The sequence below is a fragment of the Stenella coeruleoalba genome (genome assembly GCF_951394435.1).
Source record: "Stenella coeruleoalba genome assembly, chromosome: 2".
NCBI classification, from domain to species: Eukaryota; Metazoa; Chordata; class Mammalia; order Artiodactyla; family Delphinidae; genus Stenella; species Stenella coeruleoalba.
In genome coordinates, this window is record NC_137147.1 from 87,816,598 (window position 1) to 87,837,185 (window position 20,588).

General features: G+C 46.2%; 1 protein-coding gene across 3 annotated transcripts in view; it reads left to right on the plus strand.

The window, feature by feature from the left end:
- The first annotated feature begins 11,984 nt into the window (after positions 1-11,984).
- SQOR (sulfide quinone oxidoreductase) overlaps positions 11,985-20,588 on the plus strand; it is a 45,766-nt gene continuing 37,162 nt past the window's right edge. For all 3 annotated transcript variants that reach the window (XM_079909914.1, XM_079909912.1, XM_079909915.1), the window contains exon 1: positions 11,985-12,091. The gene's annotated coding sequence lies outside the window, so the exon portion shown is untranslated. The remainder of the gene's footprint in view (positions 12,092-20,588) is intronic.

A 20,588-nucleotide genomic window follows, 5' to 3' on the forward strand; every position in this document is an offset into this window, starting at 1 on the left:
GATCCCTAAGACTTCCGGCATTAACATTATGAGACACCTTGTATCCCATGGCTCTCAAGGAATGTTGGCTTATGGGCTGTTGCTTCACCAGTCCATCTGCTTGGTGCAGTGGCAGCATCCAGGCAAAAGCACTCATCTCAGATGACATTTTTGTAGCCTTTCACTACCTCACAGCCTGGGCCTCAGAAGAATCCTAAGGTCCATGAATTTACCCTTGCACAGTGAGGGAGCTGGGAAGAGATCGCTTCTGAATGAGGGCAGATGTACCTTTCCTGTCTGGATTGAAAGAATAATGGCGAGGAGAGAGGAGGAGAGGCACACATGAGACACCTTGCCTCTCTGCAGTCCATCCCGGAGCCTCTTATTCTCCTGATTCACCCTCCTTTCCTAAGAGAGGTGTCGTTCTGAAAAGCAGCTTGTGCCCCCTTAGAAGTTAGACCTGTTATTAAGGATGCAGACTGGCATGTAAATCAGGCTTTGACACACCCACCCTAATCTTCATTCTGTGCTCCTGTCGTCACCGTGAGACTATGTCTCACACACCTCTAACTAGTGGACCATAGCTGACCAAGGGCTCTGGCCACAGTGCTCTGAGGCCCCCCCTGCATTTGTACTGAGGCACGCTTTCTCCAGGCTGCCTCCAGCCAATGGTCCGCTCCCTGGGAGACATGGGACTTCTGTGATGTCAGCTTTGGCTCAGGGACTCGCATTGGCTTTGATGAAATTCTGCTTAGCAGTTTAGGATGCTTCTCCCCAACCTCTGCTTCTCTCCTTCACTCCAGCCGACAGTCCAGGAAGGAATAAAGAGGCTGAGGAAAGTGGACATGCTGGAAGGGCTCTATTATGTAAGCCAAAAGACCCACCAGAGGGTGCATCCCTTGAGAGGACACGCCAGTCACCAAGCTATCAAAGTGTACTGATGAGAGGGGCACCAACATCACTAAGAAGTTCTGGAGGCTGGGGATGATGGAAGGACAGACGGTTACAAACTTAGCTTGTTAGCATCTATGGGGTTCATAGAGGCCAAGAGGTGGCACTTAGCTGCCAGAAGCCAGGAGGCCATAATTACCTCCCTCACCAAAAGGCAAGGCCGGAGGGCAATCAGTGGGCTTTGCCAGCAGGGGGTTGTGGAGATGGCTAATGGGACACCGTGTCGATTTTGCACCTAGGGGCAAAATAGGCAGACAGTTGACAAGATGCTTAGCATCTGTAACGGGGTCAGCAAACTTTTTAGGTAAAGGGCCAGAGAGTAAATATTTTAGGCTTTGAAGGTCACATGGTCTGTGTCACAGCTGCTCCACTCAGCTGTTTATAGCACAAAAGCAGCCATAAATAATATGTAAACAAATGTATGTAGCTGTCTTTCAATAAAACTTTGTTTACAAGAACAGGTGGTTGTCTCGATTTGGCCCATGGGGCCATGTTTGCTGATCTTTCATCTATTTAAAAAAAAAAAACCCAAAACACGGGAGTTCCCTGGTGTTCTACCAATTAGGATTTGGTGCTTTCACTGCTGTGGCCTAGGTTCAATCCCTGGTTGGGGAACTGAGATTCCACAAGCTGTGTGGTGTGCCCCCCAAAAACAAAAACAAAAACAAAAACACACAACAAAATTGGAGCAAGAGGCTGAGAGCAGTCACTTTAAGAAAAAGTCATGATCTCTTGCTCAGTTCTCAGACTTGAGTCAGTTTTCAGATCTGGAACCCATTGACTGAAGAAGTGGCTGGAGGACGGACCCTGCAACACTGTGGCAAGTATATACTGTGGCGATTCCTCCAGTCTTTCCTCAAAAGAATCTACCTATGGCCATTTACTTGGGTTATTGGACAAAGGTTCTGAGCTGACACTGATACCTAGAGACCCAAAGGAGCGTCCTGGCTCTCCTGTTGGATTGGGGGCCTATGAGGACCAGGTGAAAAGTGAGGTCCTGGGTAAAGTCCAGCTTACAGTGGGCCCACTGGATCCACAGATCCATGTAGTGGTCACACTGTATCTTTTCCCACCACTGACCCCTCCAACACCGTGGGGGTCAGCTGGCAGGGCTACCTGCACTGCGCTTCGACCTGTTGCAACACCCTTACCTGCTCCGGCCCCACTCAACACTGTGTCGCTCAGTATGTGGGCCAGAGAAATATCCCTGGGGAACACAAAGAGGTCTGTAAGACAGTGTGCTTCCTTCTTTGTGACATGGTTGTAAGATGCAGCAATTTGTCTTCTGCTTTAGAAAGGGCTATCCCAGAATACCCTTGACCAGTAGACTTCTGAAAACGTCATTGAAATGGTCTGTTTCTGACTCTCCATAGGGTTTATTTCCCATCCTCTGAAGCACAAGCATCTTACTGACTGTAGCATTCTAGCCTCTTCTTGCTTTTCTGTCTGGAGGCTTAAGGAATGTCTGATCCACAGGTATGGAATCTCATATAGCAGAGCATCCAACCAGGGGATACACTTTCAAATGGAGGGGGTGTGGGAGAGGGTCGTGACCAGGGGTCCTCTGGTTGTGTTGTGTACTGCTCCACTCAGAGGTAACTGGCCCAATGGATTGGGAGGGCCTTCTCTACTCAACAATTGAAGCGTCAGCTCTGAGAAAGCACTCTGAAAGGATGGAGTGCCGTCATTCAGAACAAGGTGTCTTTATTAAATCGGAGACCTCTGTAGGGTGCTGTGTCCTCAGTAGGAAGGATATAAGGGTCTGGAAACCAAGCGGTGGGAGCAGGGATGGCCTTGTTTACTGTCATTCCTAATGACCCGCTGCGGAATTTTGTGCTTCCTTTCCCTGCAACTCTGGGCTCTGCATGGTTGGAGTTTCTGGCCCCCAAAGAGAACACACTATTGACAGGGGCACAATAAAGGTCCCATTGAACTATATGGTAAAGCTGCTGCTATGGGGTAAAAAGTTCAAAGGGCACTTTGAACTTTTTGTGCCCAGGGACCAGCAGGCAAGAGAGGAGTTGCCGTGGCAGCAGGGGTAACTGACCCTGGTCATCGGGAGGAGGAAGGCTGCTTTTACACAAGGGGAGCAAGGAGGAATATGTGTGAGACTCAGGTGCTTCAGGTGGGCATCTGCTGGACTCCTTTGCTCCGTTATAACTGTGAGTAGACACATGCAGCAACCCAGCCTGAGGAGGGTTTGATTAGCAAGTGTTCAGACCCCTCAGGAATAAAGGTTTGGGTCACACCACCAGGTGAGCCACCAGGACCTGCCTACGTGAGAGCTGAGGGTAAAGGGGATGTAGAATGGATAGGGGAGGGGGGAAAGGGGAGACGGTGAGTAAAAATGTGGCCTTGGGATCAACTCTAGTGATCTCAGGGGACAGTAACTTACCCAGTTTCTCCCTCTTCTGAGTTGCCCCTCAGGAGGGAAGGCCCACAGGCCCATGAGGAGCTGCTCCCTGCACCTGCGTGGAGAAGTAGATCTATAGGACACAAGGGGTGACTGCGGGGACAGGAGACATGGTTCCCAGCCCCTCCAGGGAAATGCTTGCTGCCCAGAACCTCAGCTGCGCAACTTCAGAGCCTCCCAGTGCTCCCTTATAGGTGGACTTCTCCTGTGTTGTTCAAACGTGCATAGAAAAGAGATAGATGAACTAGTAGAAGATTTGCTACCTGCTCCAGGGGTCAGGAAAGCCTTAGGTCCTCATACTCTCCGCAACTCCTGAGTTTTTCACTGACTACTATTCTCCCGGTGCTTATCAAATGCGAGTCACAAGTTTACTGGGCCTTTAACAGCCCTTTGGGGCAGCCTGTTTTAGCTTCTTTTGACACTTCTACCTGGGAACCATTCCATGGAACCCAACACACTTTTATTGGGAAAAAGACATTGCTAAGTCCTGGAGACAAGAAGATGCAGAAGACACCGTTCCTTCCCTCAGTGGCTTTATGTTTTTCACGGAGAGACGCAGTTTGTCACATTATGCATTACTTTATTAAAAGGGGTAATAAGTAACCATGACACGAAGTACCAAAGGAACAGAAACTGGTAATGATGGGACTCACTGCTGGCACGAAGGCAGGTTTGGGAAGAAGCATCTTGAAGGAACCGATGCTGACAGGGAGCCAGCCCTCAGCTACAATGGAGCCCTTCCTACACACCAGCTCTTGATCTTGAGGCAAAAGGAACACCCACAAGCATTTATTTGCCCTGGAGGATACATTGAGACCTCCCCCACTTTTTGCTTCATCTCTTGGGAATATCAGTTCTACTCTTAGGTTCAATTTTATGTCTGAGGGGCACTTTGCAGTGCAGTATATCTGTACTGTAAATAGTTAGCTTTTGTACATTTCCGATTACTCCCATCTTTGAGAAATGAGGTCTAATATTCTTATATTAGACTCAATACTATACTGTTTCACTTGCCTTGGGGCAGACCTGTAGAACTTACTATTCAGTACCTTGTATAACGCCTGCCTGAACACTGGATAACAATAATTCCTATAATACTATAGTTACTTTAGTAACTACAATTTACTGAATACTTATTCTATGCCAGGTATGGTACCAATCACTTTATATATATATTAACTCATTTAATTTTCATAAGGATACTATGAGGCAGGTACTCATAAAAATACCCATTTTACCGATACAGTTAACCGAGGCACGTCAGTTCATTCTTTCTGAGAGTGGTGGTGTATGAACACAAAGGTAACCTTTGGTCTTCATAGTCCCACATACTCTGAGGTATTTGTGGCCCAAAAGTCATAGTGTTTTTTCCTCCAGCATATCCTTGACGTAGGAGGACATATTTATTCCTATCATGTAGATGAGGAAATTTAGGCAAAAGGAATTTCCCAAAACTGAGTTTATGAAGCTAAGTTTCTGAGAAAGACTTGATTCCACTCTTATGTCCTCAGAGACCCCTTTGGATGGAGAGTCTGAGTCTTCCTGAGCCACACCGTCATTCTCCAGCGCTCTAATGTACTTTTTTTTTTCCTTAAATTTTTGACTGCATCGGGTCTTAGTTGCGGCACGCAGGCTCTTCCTTTAGGCGCACGGGCTTCTCTCTAGTTGTGGTGCGTGGGCTCCAGAGCGTGTGGGCTCCGTAGTTGTGGCACACAGGCTCTCTAGTTGTGGCTCGAGTGCTCAGTAGTTGCGGCGCATGGGCTTAGTTCCCCTGCAGCATGTGTGATCTTAGTTCCCCGACCAGGGATCGAACCTGCATCCCCTGCATTGGAAGGCAGATTCTTAACCACTGGACCACCAGGGAAGTCCCTCTACTGCACGTGTATTTAGCAGAAGTCTTTGTTGTTCTAGGGCTGAGGGTTTTCACTATCATACCACCTTGCGTATATAAGTAGAAAACAATATATAATAAGATCTAATATGTACGGAGCCTATGGTTGCCATCTTCCTTTTGTCTTTTTTTCTCTTGGCCGCCTAGTATTCAGTCCCTTTCCCAATTTGGGGGAAATATTCATCGTAAGAATCCTGATGGAAGTCAGAGGGGCCATGTACACTCTCTCCTTCCTCTGACAGCTGTGGCGCTGGCCTTTGACATCAGTTTGGTCAGTGGACACTTCCATGAGGACTTGAATTCTTACTCCCTTTGTATTTGTGTCACTTACTCTGGAGTCATTTGCCAAGGCAGGGGGAGTATTCTGAGGGCTGCCAGGCTGTTCCTGCTGAAAGATGGTGTTGCATTTTCTGCTTTTTGATCTTGTAGAGCTGCTGATTCCTGTGCACTTTTCCTGCCATCATTGCTTTGTCATTTTGAGGGTAGTGTGAACCCCTGAAAGCCTTTTCTGTATAAGTTATCCAGAGCTGCTTGCCTTCAACCAAGAGTGCTGATTGAGTTAGAGCTCTTTGTAGTTTGTGAAGCACCTCCATATGCATTAGTGCTTCTGGTCTGAAAAACAGCTTCATCTTCTATGTAACAGATGAGAAAACTCCAGCCACCCTGTAGCCTGATAGCAATTCTAGTTTTTATTTGACATGCAGAATGACTGTGATGAAAACAGTACATTCAGGAGGTGCTGGGGCTGCCTTTAAAACACACCTGGCATAATACACACAATCATTATGCTCTGTCTGCCCACCCGCTTCCGCTTCTGAGAGTGCCTGGTGGTCGGGCAGGATGAACACTGTGTGCTGGCGGGTCCCTGCACTAGGACCTTACCCTAGCTCACACACATCTCGCTGCAGCTCCTCAGAAGCTTTTTGTCAGCTGCGCTGCTCTCTCAGCTAGGGAGGGTTTGCTGGGGCCAGGGGCTGAGGCTGCTTCTCTAGCTACTCAGGGAGGGGAGAATTTGCTACGGGGAAGGGACGAGGGTGGGACGTGCTGATCCGGCTAAAGCAGGGGGTACTATTTAAAACTGCATGCCTGCAGGAACAGCCTCTTCACAATGCTTCCTCCTGCGCCTTCCTTTTCCTGTTCTCCAGAGAGCACTTTCCTCTGTTCCGTTCCCCGTGCCCACCCATTCCTGTTGCCAGCCCTTCCTGCTCACTAGCCTGCGTGTCTTCCCAGAGCCCTGCCAGTTTACTACTCTGTCTCCTGGATCTTCTTGAATTGGGGTCTGTTCCCATTCGTGCCCGCCCCGCCTATCACTTCCTCTTCCCGCTCTTTAACAGTGCGTCTCTTAGTTTCCCTTCTCCCCAGGTGCACTTGCGCTACCTGGCAGGCCCCACATGGGTAGGAACCGAGTCTGAGTTTTTCAACAGTGTATGGCCAGGCAGTGGGCACAGGGCTTGCTTGAAGCATAGCAGGCAGGGACCCAGGGATCATGCATCATATGGAAGAATGACTGTGTGAGTGAGCGAGCGAATGAGTGAACTCTCAGCTCCCCCTCTTCCTGGCTGTCTCATGTGACAGTCCCAGCTCTTCTTCAAAGGCTTAAGAGAGGGCTTAGGTGAGATAGTAGGATGAATACAGGTAGAAGCCCCCAGCATGTGGGATCTGCTCAGGACACCTTTCTTAACTCTGAATCTGATTTCACACCACCAACCTCAAACCACCCAGCAAGCAGCACATCTCTTGTGATTCCTTCCTGCCTGCCCCCTTCCCATCTAAACCAGGGCTGCTGCTGCTGCTTTTTTTGTTGTTGTTGTTAAAACCAGGACTGCTGATGCTTTTTTTAAAAATTTTTATATTGGAGTACTGTTGATTTACAATGTTGTGTTAGTTTCAGGTGTACAGCTAAGTGATTCAGTCTTACGTATACGTATATCCATTTTTTTCTCAGATTCCCTTCCCATATAGCTCATTACAGAATACTGAGTAGAGTTCCCTGTGCTGTACAGTAGGTCCTTGTTGACTATGTATCTTATATATAGTAGTGTATATACCAATCCCAAACTCCTAATTTATCCCTCCCCACCACATTTCCCCTTTGGTGACCATAAGTTTGTTTTCAAAGTCTGTGAGTCTGTTTCTGTTTTATAAATAAGTTCATCTGTATAATTTTTTTTAGATTCTACATATAAGTGATATCATATGATATTTGTCTTTCTCTGACTTACTTCACTTAGTATAATAATCTCTAGGTCCATCCACGTTGCTGCAAAGAACATAAGCCATTCTTTCTTATGGCTGAGTAATATTCCATTGTATGTATGTACCACATCTTCTTTATCCATTCCTCTGTCAGTGGACATTTAGGTTACTTCCATGCCTTGGCTATTGTAAATAGTGCTGCATTGAACATTGGGGTGCACGTATCTTTTTGAATTAGGATTTTCTCTGGATATATGTCCACGAGTGGGATTGCTGGATCATTTGGTAGTTCTGTTTTTAGTTTTTTAAGGAACCTCCATACTCTTATGCATAGTGGTTGTACCAATTTACATTCCCACCAACAGTGTAGGAGGGCTCTGTTTTCTCCACACCCTCTCCAGCATTTATTGTTTGTAGACTTTTTTGATGATGGCCATTCTGACCAGTGTGAGGTGATACCTCAGTGTAGTGTTGATTTGCATTTCTCTAATAAGTAGTGATGTTGAACATCTTTTCATGTGCTTTTTGGCCGTCTGTATGGAGACATTTCTTTGGAGAAATGTCTATTTAGTTCTTCTGCCCATTTTTTTTATTGGGTTGTTTGTTTCTTTGATATCGAGCTCCATGAGCTGTTTGTGTATTTTGGAGATTAATCCCTTGGTCACTTCGTTTGCAAATATTTTCTCCCATTTTGTGGGTTGTATTTTTGTTTTGTTTATGGTTTCCTTTGCTGTGCAAAAGCTTTTAAGTTTAATTAGGTCCAATTTGTTTGTTTTTTTTCATTACTCTAGGAGGTGGATCCAAAAAGATCTTGCTGCGATTTATGTCAGAGAGTGTTCAGCCTATGTTTTCCTCTGAGAGTTTTATAGTGTCTGGCCTTACATTTAGGTCTTTAATACATTTTATTTTTGTGTATGGTGTTAGAAAATGTTCTAATTTCATTCAGGTGGTGGAACTGGGAGGTGAGGTGGGGCATTTTGGAAATACACAGGGGCATTTTTATTTGTCAAGGTGATTAGGACACGATCTGTTGGCACTTAGAGGGTGGGAGCCGGGAATACCAACATCCTGTACTCTGTGGATAGTGCCATACACAATTAATTGTCCTGAGTCCTGCATGATTTCTGGTGCCCCCTCTTGCCCCAACATTTAAGTATAAAAAAAAAAAAAGAAAAACAGGTGGGTTGATTGGAACACAGAGAAGAGGCAGAACCAAGGGAACAGTGGAGGTGGTGCCTGTAATCCCGGCCTTCCCCACCATGGCAGCTGAGCCTGCAGCCCCAGAGAACCCACGAGTAGCAGGGGAGGCAGTACACATGACTCTGGCTTCCTGGCCACAGCAGTGCCTGCAGCCACAAGTAGCTGGGCAGCAGTGGCAGTGGCACCTAGGATACTGGCCCACCAGCTGCTGAGGTGCCTGTGACTCTAGCCCCGTGGTCTACCACCTGCAGTGGTGGACCCTGCAAACCCGACAACACTGGACACGGCAGAGGCACCTGCATGACCCCAGCCGGCCTCCACCCTCCCTCCCAGTGGTAATGGAGCCTGTGACTCAGGGGATCTTGGACGCAAGAGAAGAGCCCACCATCCTGGTGCACAAAGCAGCCACATCAGCAACACTGACCCCAGAGGAACAGAAATGATAAGGAGGGCAAGGGGCCACCCCTGTGACAGAGGTGGTAGAAGGTGGGAAGTACTGATTCTCAAACATAATTGATCGGAGGCAGCGCAGGTAAGAGAAACTCAAAACTTGTCCTATAGTGCCACCTACTGGAAAAACAAAAGAAAAGCCTCTCATTTCTAAGCTGTTGAATTGTTAGAATCACGCAGAAAGTTGTTGGCTCCTTCAAATGCACCGGCAGAGGAACAATTCATCAAACACCATGAAGAACCACAGTAACACCATACCACAAAAAGAAAATGACAGTTCTCCAGGAACCCAGCTTAAAGTCACAGAATATTGTGATCTCACTGGTAAGAGAATTCAAAATAGCTCTCATGAAGAAACTCAATGAGCTATAAGAAAACTCAGAAAGGCAGTTCAGTGAGCCCAGGAATAAAATTAGTGAACAGAAGGAATACTTTACCAAAGATGTTGAAACTCTAAAAAAGAGCCAAACAAATTCTGGAGCTGAATAAGTCAATAAATGAGATGAAGAATGCATTAGAAAGCATTGAAAATAGAGCAGACCATATGGAAGAGAGAATTAATGAGCTTGAAGATGGAAATCTAGAAATGATACAACTAGAAGAGGAAAGAGAAATGAGATATTTAAAAAATGAGGAAATTCTATGAGAGTTATCTCTTTTAGGAAGGGTGACATTAGGGTAATGGGTATCCCAGAAGGAAGAAAGTGAGAAGGGAGCAGAGAATTTATTTAAATAATATCTGAGAATTTCCCAAACCTGGGGAAGGAACTGGTTGTAGAAGTCCATGAAGCTAAGAGAACATCTAATTACCTAAATGAAAAAAGACCTTCTTCAAGACACATTATATTAAGATTGTAAGAAGTCAATGACAAAAAAATGACTTTTAAAGGCAACTGGGGAAAAAAGGATGGTAACCCACAAAGGAACCCCCATTAGGCTTTCAGCAGATTTCTTAGCATAAACCCTACAGGCCAGGAGGAAGTGGAATGACATTCTTAAAATATTAAGAGATAAAAGCTGTTGCCCAAGAATACTCTATCCAGCAAAATTATAGTTCATATACAAAGAAGAAATAAACACTTTCCCAGACAAACAAAAGCTGAGAGAGTTCATCATCACTAAACCTTCCTTATAAGAAGTGTTGAAAGGAGCTCTTTACCAGAAACAAAAAGGCAAAAGTACATAAAACTTTGAGCAAGGTGATAAATAGAACCAGAAAATTGCAACTCTCAATCAGAATAGGTTTTAAACGCTTTATTATAGCATAAAGGTTAAAGGGGGGAGCAGAAAAAAGTAACTATAACTACTTCAACTTTGTAACAAGCTCACAACGTAAAGAGATAATTTGAGACAACAAAAACAAAAAGGGGGAAAAGGAAGAAACCCATTTAGGTAAATGAAGATAAGATGCTATCAGCAGAAAAATGATTATTTTACCTATGAGACATTGTATACAAATCTCATGGTAACCACAAAACAAAAATCTAGAGCAGAGACACGAAACATAAAAAAAGAGGAAACTGAGAAAAACATCATAGAAAACCCCCAAACTAGAATAGCAGACAGAAACACAAGGAAAAAGAAACAATGGAGATATAGAGCAACCAGAAAACAAAAGGTAAATGGCAGTACTAAGTCCTCGTCTATTAATAATCACCCTAAATGTAAATGGATTGAATTCACAAATCAAAAGACACAGAGTGCCTGGATGGATTAAAAAACAAGACCCAACTATATGCTGCCTCTAGGAGACAAACCTCAGCTCCAGGGACACGCATAAGCTAAAAATGAAGGGATGGTAGATGATACTCCAAGCAAATGGCAGACAAAAGTGGATGTAGCCATACTCATATCAGACAAAATAGACTTCAAGCCAAAAAGATAACAAGTGACAAATGTAGACAGTACATAGGGACTTCCCTGGCAGTCCAGCAGTTAAGACTCCGTGCGCCCAACGCAGGGGGACAACTTTATTAGGTTGCTTTTCCGAGCTCTTACCTCTGTGATTGCCTCAATTTTAAGTTTGCTAGGGTTCCTCTTTAAAAAGAAAAAAAGAAAAAAAAGTTGACTGAAACAAAAAATTCAAAAAGAATTATTCGAAATTCACAGAATGAAATAAATGTAAAAGAAACGTAATTATACTTTCAAGGGACTTTAAAGTTTGTAACACATCTGAAGTTATAAAAGCTTAAAATTGCAGTAAGACTTCTGGACACCCTATATATGTTATAAAAAGGTGCTCTAGATCTGGTGTGGTCGAGGACCACTCACCTACACTTCGCACCTACTTAGAGCAGCCAACTGAAAACGTCCAGTCATCAAAGTAGGACGCAACGTGGTGTGGAGACCAGTGTCTGAAAGCCAGCTGACCCTGACCTCCACCCTGAGGGAAGAGCGCTGCTCCGGCGCTTACCAAGGCAAGTTTTGGGGCTTCTCTGAGCCTTGGTTACCATATCTGTGAAATGAACCCGGCAACAGTTGTCTCTCTGGACAGTCTTGGGAACCAGATGAGAAGCCCAGCAGGGCTCACTGGACGACCCAAAGCAAACCGCCAGGGCCTCTATCCACAGCCCCGCCTTCACCTTTGTTCCTGCCAGTTACGCAACGGTGTAGGCACCCGGGAATGGGGGGAGCGACAGGTGGCCTCCGTGCCCTCCTATGTCGCGCCAAGGGCACCCGGCCGCGCTCCAGGGTGCGCTGCGGGTAGGGGCGTCTGCCCTGCCGGCAGCGCCCCGGGCCCTCTGGACTCGCGTCCCTGGCTGTACCCTGTGAGCGCTTGAAGCCCGGGTGCAGCTCGCACTTGGCCTTGGCTCCCCGGCCCGTGGCGCCGGGCGGGGCAGCGGCGGGACCTTTCCGGAACTTTCCTGGGGTGGGGGTGGGGGTGGGCTCGCTCTCCCCGCCTCCAGCTTCCGCCCACGGCCGGGCGGGCCCCAGCAGAGGCGAGAGCCCTCGCAGGGAGCGGCTGCTTTTGCTGCACCAACGCTGTGGCCGGAGGCTCTGCGCACCCCTGGGTAAGAGGCATCCTGCGGCCTATATCGGGCACTTGGCCAGGAGAGGGGGACCGGGCGGGGACAGAGATCACCCATAAGGCCGACTGTTAACCCAACTCTGTCCCAGCAGCTGGGACTGCGCGGCCCCTGTGTGTCGGGTTACAGTCCTCTTCACACTTTTCTTCCCCACCCCCGGCATCTACAGCTAGTGCTGCCCTTACTGGAACCCGGGTCTTGGGACTCCTTCCGGCAGTGTCGGGCCTCGGGGTCGCGGAGAAGCTGACCTGCGAAGGGCGGTTAAAAACCCGAAGTATCCGTCGTCTTGTGTATGGGAATTTCTTGGTATCTTAGTGTGTGGGAATTTCTGGCACCTTCCGCTTGTTGACACTCAGCATGGTTCCCAGGGCGCAAGGGGTGCTCAGCCCCCGGGGGTAGGAAGTCTGCTTGCCCACAGTGGGGCACATTTATCCACACAGCTCGAGGCACGGAGGGGCGCTCAAGGAATCAGCTTCAGCTGCGGCTGGAACCAGCAGAGGAGAGCATTTAGGGCACGTGCTGAGCAGGAACTGGTGGAAAGGGTAGAAAGGGTCCTCTCGTGGAATTGGGGTCCTTTCCTTTCCTCTTCGCTTCTCTCTTTTAGTTATAAAAGAATCCCAACCTAGCTTCTTACTCAAAGACACAGTGAGCAGAGCCTCTGGATTTGCCTGGGCTGCCCATTGCTGTAATGTAAGGGTTCTGACCCATTTTTCTGCCAATTGCCACTTTGGCATTTCTGGGAAGACTAAGGACCACTTTTTGGTGCAGTACTTTTGAAGGTGTAACATAAAAGGCATAGAATTATAAAGGAAACCTATTTCAAAACACTTGTCAACATATGAAAAGAATTTATGCAGTAGTATATGTGCCTTTAGAAAAACGAATGCATTAAGTAACATGATCTAGCAGTGGCTCTAATAGCTATCATAATTTTGAAATAGTAATGAACACAAATAATATTTCAGGATTTGGGCAATGCTTGTAATGTAAGAAAATATCTGTGATTTCTATTGGTGACACAGTAATAGGTACTACTGGTACTGCTGGGGTTTCTTGCATAAATATATGAAGAAAGTGCTAAAGTTCAGTTAGAGATTAGTGAAAATAAAGATAGAAATTTTTATCTTCCACCCAAGTTCAGGAAGTCAGGTCACATGGCTTCTGGTCTTGACACTTCCACTGACTAGCAGCACGAGCTTGTCTTTTGGACTTCTTTTCACCTTGGCTTCTTCATTGTACAGTGGAGATAATCGTACCTTCCCAAGTATTTAAGGTATCCAGTATTGCACCTGGCACAGAGGGGTGAGATAGGTACCATTTATTAGAACTTGTCTCCCTCACTAGACCCCAAGCTTGTGGCAATCACCATTATGTCCCCAATCCTGGTACATGGAACGTAGTCAATAAATATTGTTTGAATGAATAAGTGCATTGGAGAGGGTTGCTTGTAACTACATCTAAAAAACCCAGAATTTATCCAGGAGACAGCTGGTGGTTTGCGAAATGACTCTGCTTAAAATTCGAGCTGCTTTTTCCTACTGGCTGAACAATGTAGAAACACATCTGGAGCTGGAGGGCTTGAAATGTCAATCAGGGCCTATGGGTCTGTGCGTGTGGGTCTGTGTGGCTGGTGTTTTGCCAGAGAAAATGAAATTGAGTGTTGATAGGAAACTAGAACTCCTTTGCAGAACAGTTTCTCCTCCATCTTGCCTGTGTCTAGGCCTGTTAATCTGATGTGATGTAACGCAGGAAATTGTCTTATAGGGAATGGAGACAGACCCATGATGAGGCATTTCTGGACACAGATGCACATTTCTCTTTTCTCTTTTCACGTTTCCCTGCTCCGTCACCCATTACATAACTCCTCTATGACCCTTGAAGATTTGGTAAAAAGGAGCAGAAGGTGAAAGTTGCTACAAGCTGCCTAGACTAGACCTAAAGCCAACTAGTTGCTTCTTAATTCCCAGCCTTAAAAGTCTATGTAATCCAATAAATGTGGATGGTAATAGGAAGAAGAAAAGTAGATCCAGCCAGTGAAGCCTGTGGTTTACTTTGTAAAATTGCTAAGTTGGGGCAGAGAGATGGGGAGAGAACTTTGTAAAGAACAGTAAATTTAGACCACGCTGGGTCTGTCTACGCCTGTAACTTTGAAGAGGGCAAATGCTGGTGTTATGAACTGAATTGTGTCCCCTCAAAAATTCATATGTTGAAGCCCTAATCCTCGTACCTTAGGATCTTACTATTTGGAGAGAGGGCCTTTAAAAAGGTAATTAACGTCAAATGAGATCATAAGCGTGGGGCCCTAATCCATTACGACTAGTGTCCTTATAAGAAGAGGAAAAGACACCAGGGGTGTGCAGAGACAAGACCATTTGAGGGCATAAGAAGGTCCAAGCCTAGGAGAGAGGCCTCATGAGAAACCAGACATGCTGACACCTTGATTTTGGACTTCTAGCCTCTAGAACTGTGAGAAATCAATTTCTGTTGTTTGAGCCACCCAGTCTGTGGTATTTTGTTATGGCAGCCTGAGCAGAATAATATACAGGCTGAGGAATTTTACATTGAATGTGAGCTCTTTATTCTCTTTCTTCCTTTGTTGCACTGACCTTCAAGGCCATGTGTTCCAAATGATGTTGCTAAAAGATGGAGGAGGAAGGCTCAACCCAGATAAGTTTTCTCGTGTCAAGCCGCTGATGTTTCTGGTTCAATTTTTGCTGTAGGATAGCCTGATGTTAATCAGGCAGACTAATTCAACCTGGACCTTGCCCTTTGAAAACAAAAGCTAAGCATCTGACCTTTTGGTTCTGCAGGTCCATGGGATGAGCCCTCCTTGAGGCAGTGGGTGCCACATGTCTGGTTGCATGAGTGGGGTTGACTCCCAGGGTAACTGAGAATCTCAAGGTGAAAAGAGTTGGTTAATATATCAAAATATTATACTGCTGCAATTACATAGGGCCCCAAGAGGCCTTGCTCTTGAACCTCCAGCCTCTAGAACTGTGAGAAAATAAATTTCTGTTGTTTAGCTGTGGGTTCTCTCTCTCTCTCTTTTTTTTAATGGCAGCTCTAACAAGTTAATATAATTTGGCACTCTATTCTAAGTCGTGATCCCAGCAGGTCCATCACTTTCTCTTAGGACCCCTCTCCTTTACCTACCCAAGAATATCTTATGCTCTCTTTCTACAGACACTCTGTATTGTCCCTTGGATCCTGTCTGAGGTCATTAAGGCCTTCTTCACCTTCATGGTCCTGACTGTTAGGAAAAACAGTCTTAAGCAAATGACCAGCCTAGCTGCTGAGCCATGTACAGAGCAGATGCTTTTATAAATGCATGGTGGGTGATGGGATGATGGTGTTGGTGATCATCCTTAAGTACCATGGGGTAATTCCTTTCCAGTCATAATGAATTTACAAATTTCACCCTAGCCCAGCCCTCAGGGAGCTTTCATTCTGTGTAGCTGGGAACCAGCAGCTCTAGCCCAATCTACAGTAATGGAGAGGGAATAGCTGTGTCTTTATCCTGGGACCAATCCCTGACTTCTGGAAGGGGGAGGCCTCAATCTTGGGGCCTATGGTGATTTCAATCTATGATACTTTCTTTTTCCCTTGGCAGTTTGCTGTAAGGCAGCCCATGGTGTCTTCATAGGAAAATGGTGTGTTTTAACAATCACCTTGTTTACAGTATAGATTGTGAGAACATCCCAAGGAGGTGCTGCGTTTAGTAAATGTGGTTTTGTGTTTCTGTGAGCATGTGCGTGGTGCTTTAAGTGGGTGACAGGCCATCCTATTTTCTGGCCAACTGGGTTTGCACGATAATCGTGAGCCTTTCAAGGTCTAGGTAATCAAATCCAAGCTTGTTTTGAGTCATAGAGTAGGAGGGACCTTTAAAGTCAACTGGACACATCCACTTATTTTACGCTCGTGGAAGAGGACTCAAAGTGGTTGCGACTTGCCCGTGGCTCCACAATGTCTGTTTCCTCACTTATAAACAGGGATGATAATACCAGCGTCTCGGGTTGTTGTGAGAAATTATGTGATTCACAGTGTAATGCCTGTCACATAGAAAACCTTCAGTAATTTTTTCTGATGTTTTTTTTGTGTCTGGGATAGTGCACAGCAACTGCCCAGTGAATCATGGTCAGCAATGGTGCTGGTGTCAGACTCGGGGGAAGAGAAAGGGAGATATGGTTTCCATTCTGATTATGTTCAAGGCTTGGTTACAAACCATTGTCATTCTTTGCTGCAGTAGTTTAGAGCTCCAGTCAATTTATGGAGTTAGTAGGACAAGTATTCACCTTTGAGTATCTGCTTGCGAACCTCTGTTTCCCTTTTCCCCTCGTTTAGAGGATCACAGAGTTTAAAAAAGGAAGGGACCTTTGAAACTACCCAGTCCAATCCTTTATTCCACTGATGAAGAAAACATGACCCAGAATAGTTAAGGACAAGCCCTACCTGGCACTACCTGGAATGTGGACTTGGGTCTCCTAACTCCTGACATGTCCTCAGACAAGGCTTTTGCAGGAATGGGAAACTGTGTCATTTATTTAGACATAGGAAAGACACTAGCTTAGGGAACCTGGCACACCTGTTACTGTGTCTACCCCCTCATTCTATCCTAACCATTAAAGTATTGAACTTGGCATCTCTTCAATCACGTTCAAACAACACATGTGTAACGTGTAATTAAAGAGTCTCTTCTCATTGTGTTAAGACCTCACACGCTGGATTCCATGGAACAATATGCCTGACAAATTGGCCAGTCCCTGTTTATAATGAAACTCCACTCCTCAGAGGCTTCTTGTATGTGAAACTCTGAGTGGGCATTCCAGCACTCCAGAGGCTGATGAGTAATTTTATTGTGATCGTTGAATGGGTTCAGGAGATCAAGGCAAAGGTGGATCCCTGCTGTGTGACTGGAAGCAAATTAATTCCACATTAGGCCTCCCTCTCCTGTGTGTCTTGTTGTACAGTCTCAGGATGGACACACACAGGCATATGCAAACATTGAAACCTTCAGTATACTTGACTAGAGGCCAACTGTGAATGGTGGGGTTGAAGGGGAGCTAAATTGTGATGATTTATACACTAGAACATGAGTGGTCAAGCTCCCACTGGCTAAAACAAGCAGAGAAACAAGGCACTTCCCCCCATATAATTCAGAGAAAACCTTTAACTTTCAGTTGAAATAATCCAATTGACTGTCTTATTGTTTCTTTTTCTGGAGCCGTAATGTGAGAGAATTCTCTTTCTGTAAGTAGGATTTTTATTTTCTGCTTAGCAAATGTATGGTTTGGTGAAGTTGTCAGTCCCCCCCTATTGCAAAGCTCTCTGATTGTAAAATGAACATAGGCTAGGGAAACTTGTAGGAAATTTCTCAGTAGCAAAGGGAGCCACTGTTTCATTGCCATGTCCTCATTAGTAACTCTTTTTTTTTTTTTTTTGCTGTACGTGGGCCTCTCACTGTTGTGGCCTCTCCCGTTGCGGAGCACAGGCTCTGGATGCGCAGGCTCAGCGGCCATGGCTCACGGGCCCAGCTGCTCCGCAGCATGTGGGATCTTCCCGGACAGGGGCACGAACCCGTGTCCCCTGCATTGGCAGGCGGACTCTCAACCACTGCGCCACCAGGGAAGCCCCCTCATTAGTAACTCTTAATCAGTAATTCTTTAAAGAAAATTCCTACAGTTTCCCCCTAAAGAGTTAGGGAACTAAAAAACCCAATGTGACTCTAAACCCTGAGTCATCAGGGAGCTGTCCGGGATTGTTTCTGTTGCCTGGACGATTTTCTCTTGGTCCACTACTAGAGCACTACCTTCACAGCTTCATGTTTAAACAAATATTTGGCATTGTAACAGCTCTAGAGGTAGAGTTCCAACATGGCCCTGCAGGCCTAAATGAAGATTGCCCCATTTTCTTTATTTGTTAACAAAATAGTAATCCAGTTCCTGAATTCAAGGGGAGGTGAGCTGAGAGGAAGGGCGCCACCTGCCTAATCCCTTCTCCGGCTCAGCTCCTTAGGCTCCTTCGTTCTCAGGGCCCTCAAGGGGCGTGGTTTCCTTCTCTCTCACCCTGCTTTGGATCTTCACTGCACTCTGAGTAGTCCAGTACTGTTACTTACACCGTCTCTCCAGTATAGCCACCTGAACAAGGTCCCGGTTCACATCCTTCCTTCTTTATCGCCTATGGCTAATTTGTCACAAAAATTCCTTCAACATCTGTTTTGCATTCACACCTTCATCTCTGTTCTCCTGTCTATTCGAAGCCCTTGCTGGTGCCTGAATTTCTGAATCAGCCATTTAATGGACCTTCATATTCCTGGTCTTCCCTGGGACAATAGACTCTTCTTATTCATCCCGGGTTCCGCAGTGCTTAGCCCAGTGCCTGGGACATAGTAAACACTCAAAAATGCTGAACTCAACTGAATTACTCTAAGTCATCCTTTCGACTCCCCCCCCAGGGGGTCTTTTTCAGTTTCCTTAAGAACTTCCAAGGGCTCTCACTGCCTTTAGCGGGGACCACAGCTCGTGTGCAGCTAGGGCTGAGCAGTAACAAAGGAGTATCGTAGGCCACGTGGGGCTGGGTGAGAGCTGGAACCTCGTGCAGGGTCCAGATGCGCAGTGATGGCTCAGCTCCAGCCCAGAGAGTTGACATGTGAGAATGTGGGTTCAGTGTTGTCAGAGAGGCCAATAATCTGGAATCTCAAGGGTAAGATATCCAAAAATTTTAATGTTGGCACTAATTCAAAATTTAAGCAGAATTTGTGAGTCAAACAGAACACAGCTCTGGTCTGCATTGGGCCTGCAGGTTGCTACTTTGTGACCCCTAGATGAGATTACGAATTGTCTAGGATTAAGCTTCCAACCCCAAATTTTACTTAATATGCCTATACAGTCTTATTTCTCTGTCTTCCCAGTTGGCACCAGCTTAGGCTCCCTTCTCCTTGTCCACAGTTATGCCATGCTCATTCTAGCATTTGGGATTCCATCTCCCAAATCCCTAACTTGTCCCAAACTAGCCCAGATCGGCCCTTGCCTAGACTTCCCTGTTTCTGCCCACACAATGCCTCTCTCTTCAGCTGCCATGATTCAACTTTGGCTCCGTCCCCACAGGGGCCCTTCTTACCTCTCATCCAGTCATTCTCTTTCCCTTACCTGTGTCTTATCTGAATCTTTATTTCTTTTTCTTTTTTTTTTTTGCGGTACGCGGGCCTCTCACTGTTGTGGCCTCTCCCGTTGCGGAGCCCAGGCTCCGGACGCGCAGGCTCAGCGGCCATGGCTCACGGGCGCAGCCGCTCTGCGGCATGAGGGATCTTCCCGGACCGGGGCACGAACCCGTGTCCCCTGCATCGGCAGGCAGACTCTCAACCACTGCGCCACCAGGGAAGCCCTTTATTTGTATTTCTAATGCTAGCACTGAATCAGGCCCTTATCATTATACCTGGACCTCTGTACTAGTCTCCTAACTGATGTCCAGAATTGGTTTTGTCTCTCTTTTGATTTAATTTTCTCCTGGACACTAGATTGATTTTCTCAAAGCTTTCCCCTCTGTTCTGAAAAGTTTGATATATAAAGCCTCAGTTCCCTAGCATGGCCCTTTATAATCGAGCTATGATGTTTCTTTATTATCTACTCCTCTCAATATCAGTCATATCTGGTTGGCCTTCCCAGCTTATTAGTCAGGGTCTTATGAAACACTTGGCACACTCAAACAGTGCTGTTAAGAAGGGTTTAATGAAACAACTATTTACAAAGATGTGGGCAGGGTTAAAGGGAACCAACAAGAGTGGTGAAGCAATGGTATTGATTTGGGGCCTGAAGAAGCAAGTAGAGGGATTACTAGAACCCTGAGTCAGGGCGGTAGCTGAGGGGAAGGCCACCCCACAGGAACCAAGGCCTTCAGCTGGAGGAATCCAGCATTGCTCAGCTGAGGCTTGGCTGCGAGGGGTCTGGGGAATAAATACCCGAATTTCATTCTTTTCGCATCCTCTGATCTCCTGGTGCCTCCCACTGGCTGAATCCAACTGGAAGCCAGAGGACCAGGGAGGCCAGCTGATGCGTACCTTGCAGGTCAGCTCCCAGGGTTTGGAGAGGGCAGAGAAGGCTGGAGAGAGGTCTGGAGGGCAGTAGCCTACTCTTTGATTCATTTACCTATGCTGTTCCCTCCCATAGCATCTTCACCTGTCCAAATGCTGCCAATCTTTTACGTGCTGCTCAGATTCTGTTTCACCAAGTTTTCATTGATGATTTCTTCTCTCCTCAAAACACCTAAGGTGTTTAGCTCATACTGATTACATTGTACTTTGCTTCTGCTAGTTAAATCTAAGATATGGGACATAAACCCAGATTTTTGGAAGCCGGCACCAACTTTCCTTCCCCTAATCCAGAGATGATGTAGGTGGTGGAAAATACAGGTGCCTCATTTTCTGGCAACTGTCCCTGAGGAGGTGGCTAGAGAGTGCTGCACTCCTGGTAGGCGGCCGAGGTTTTCT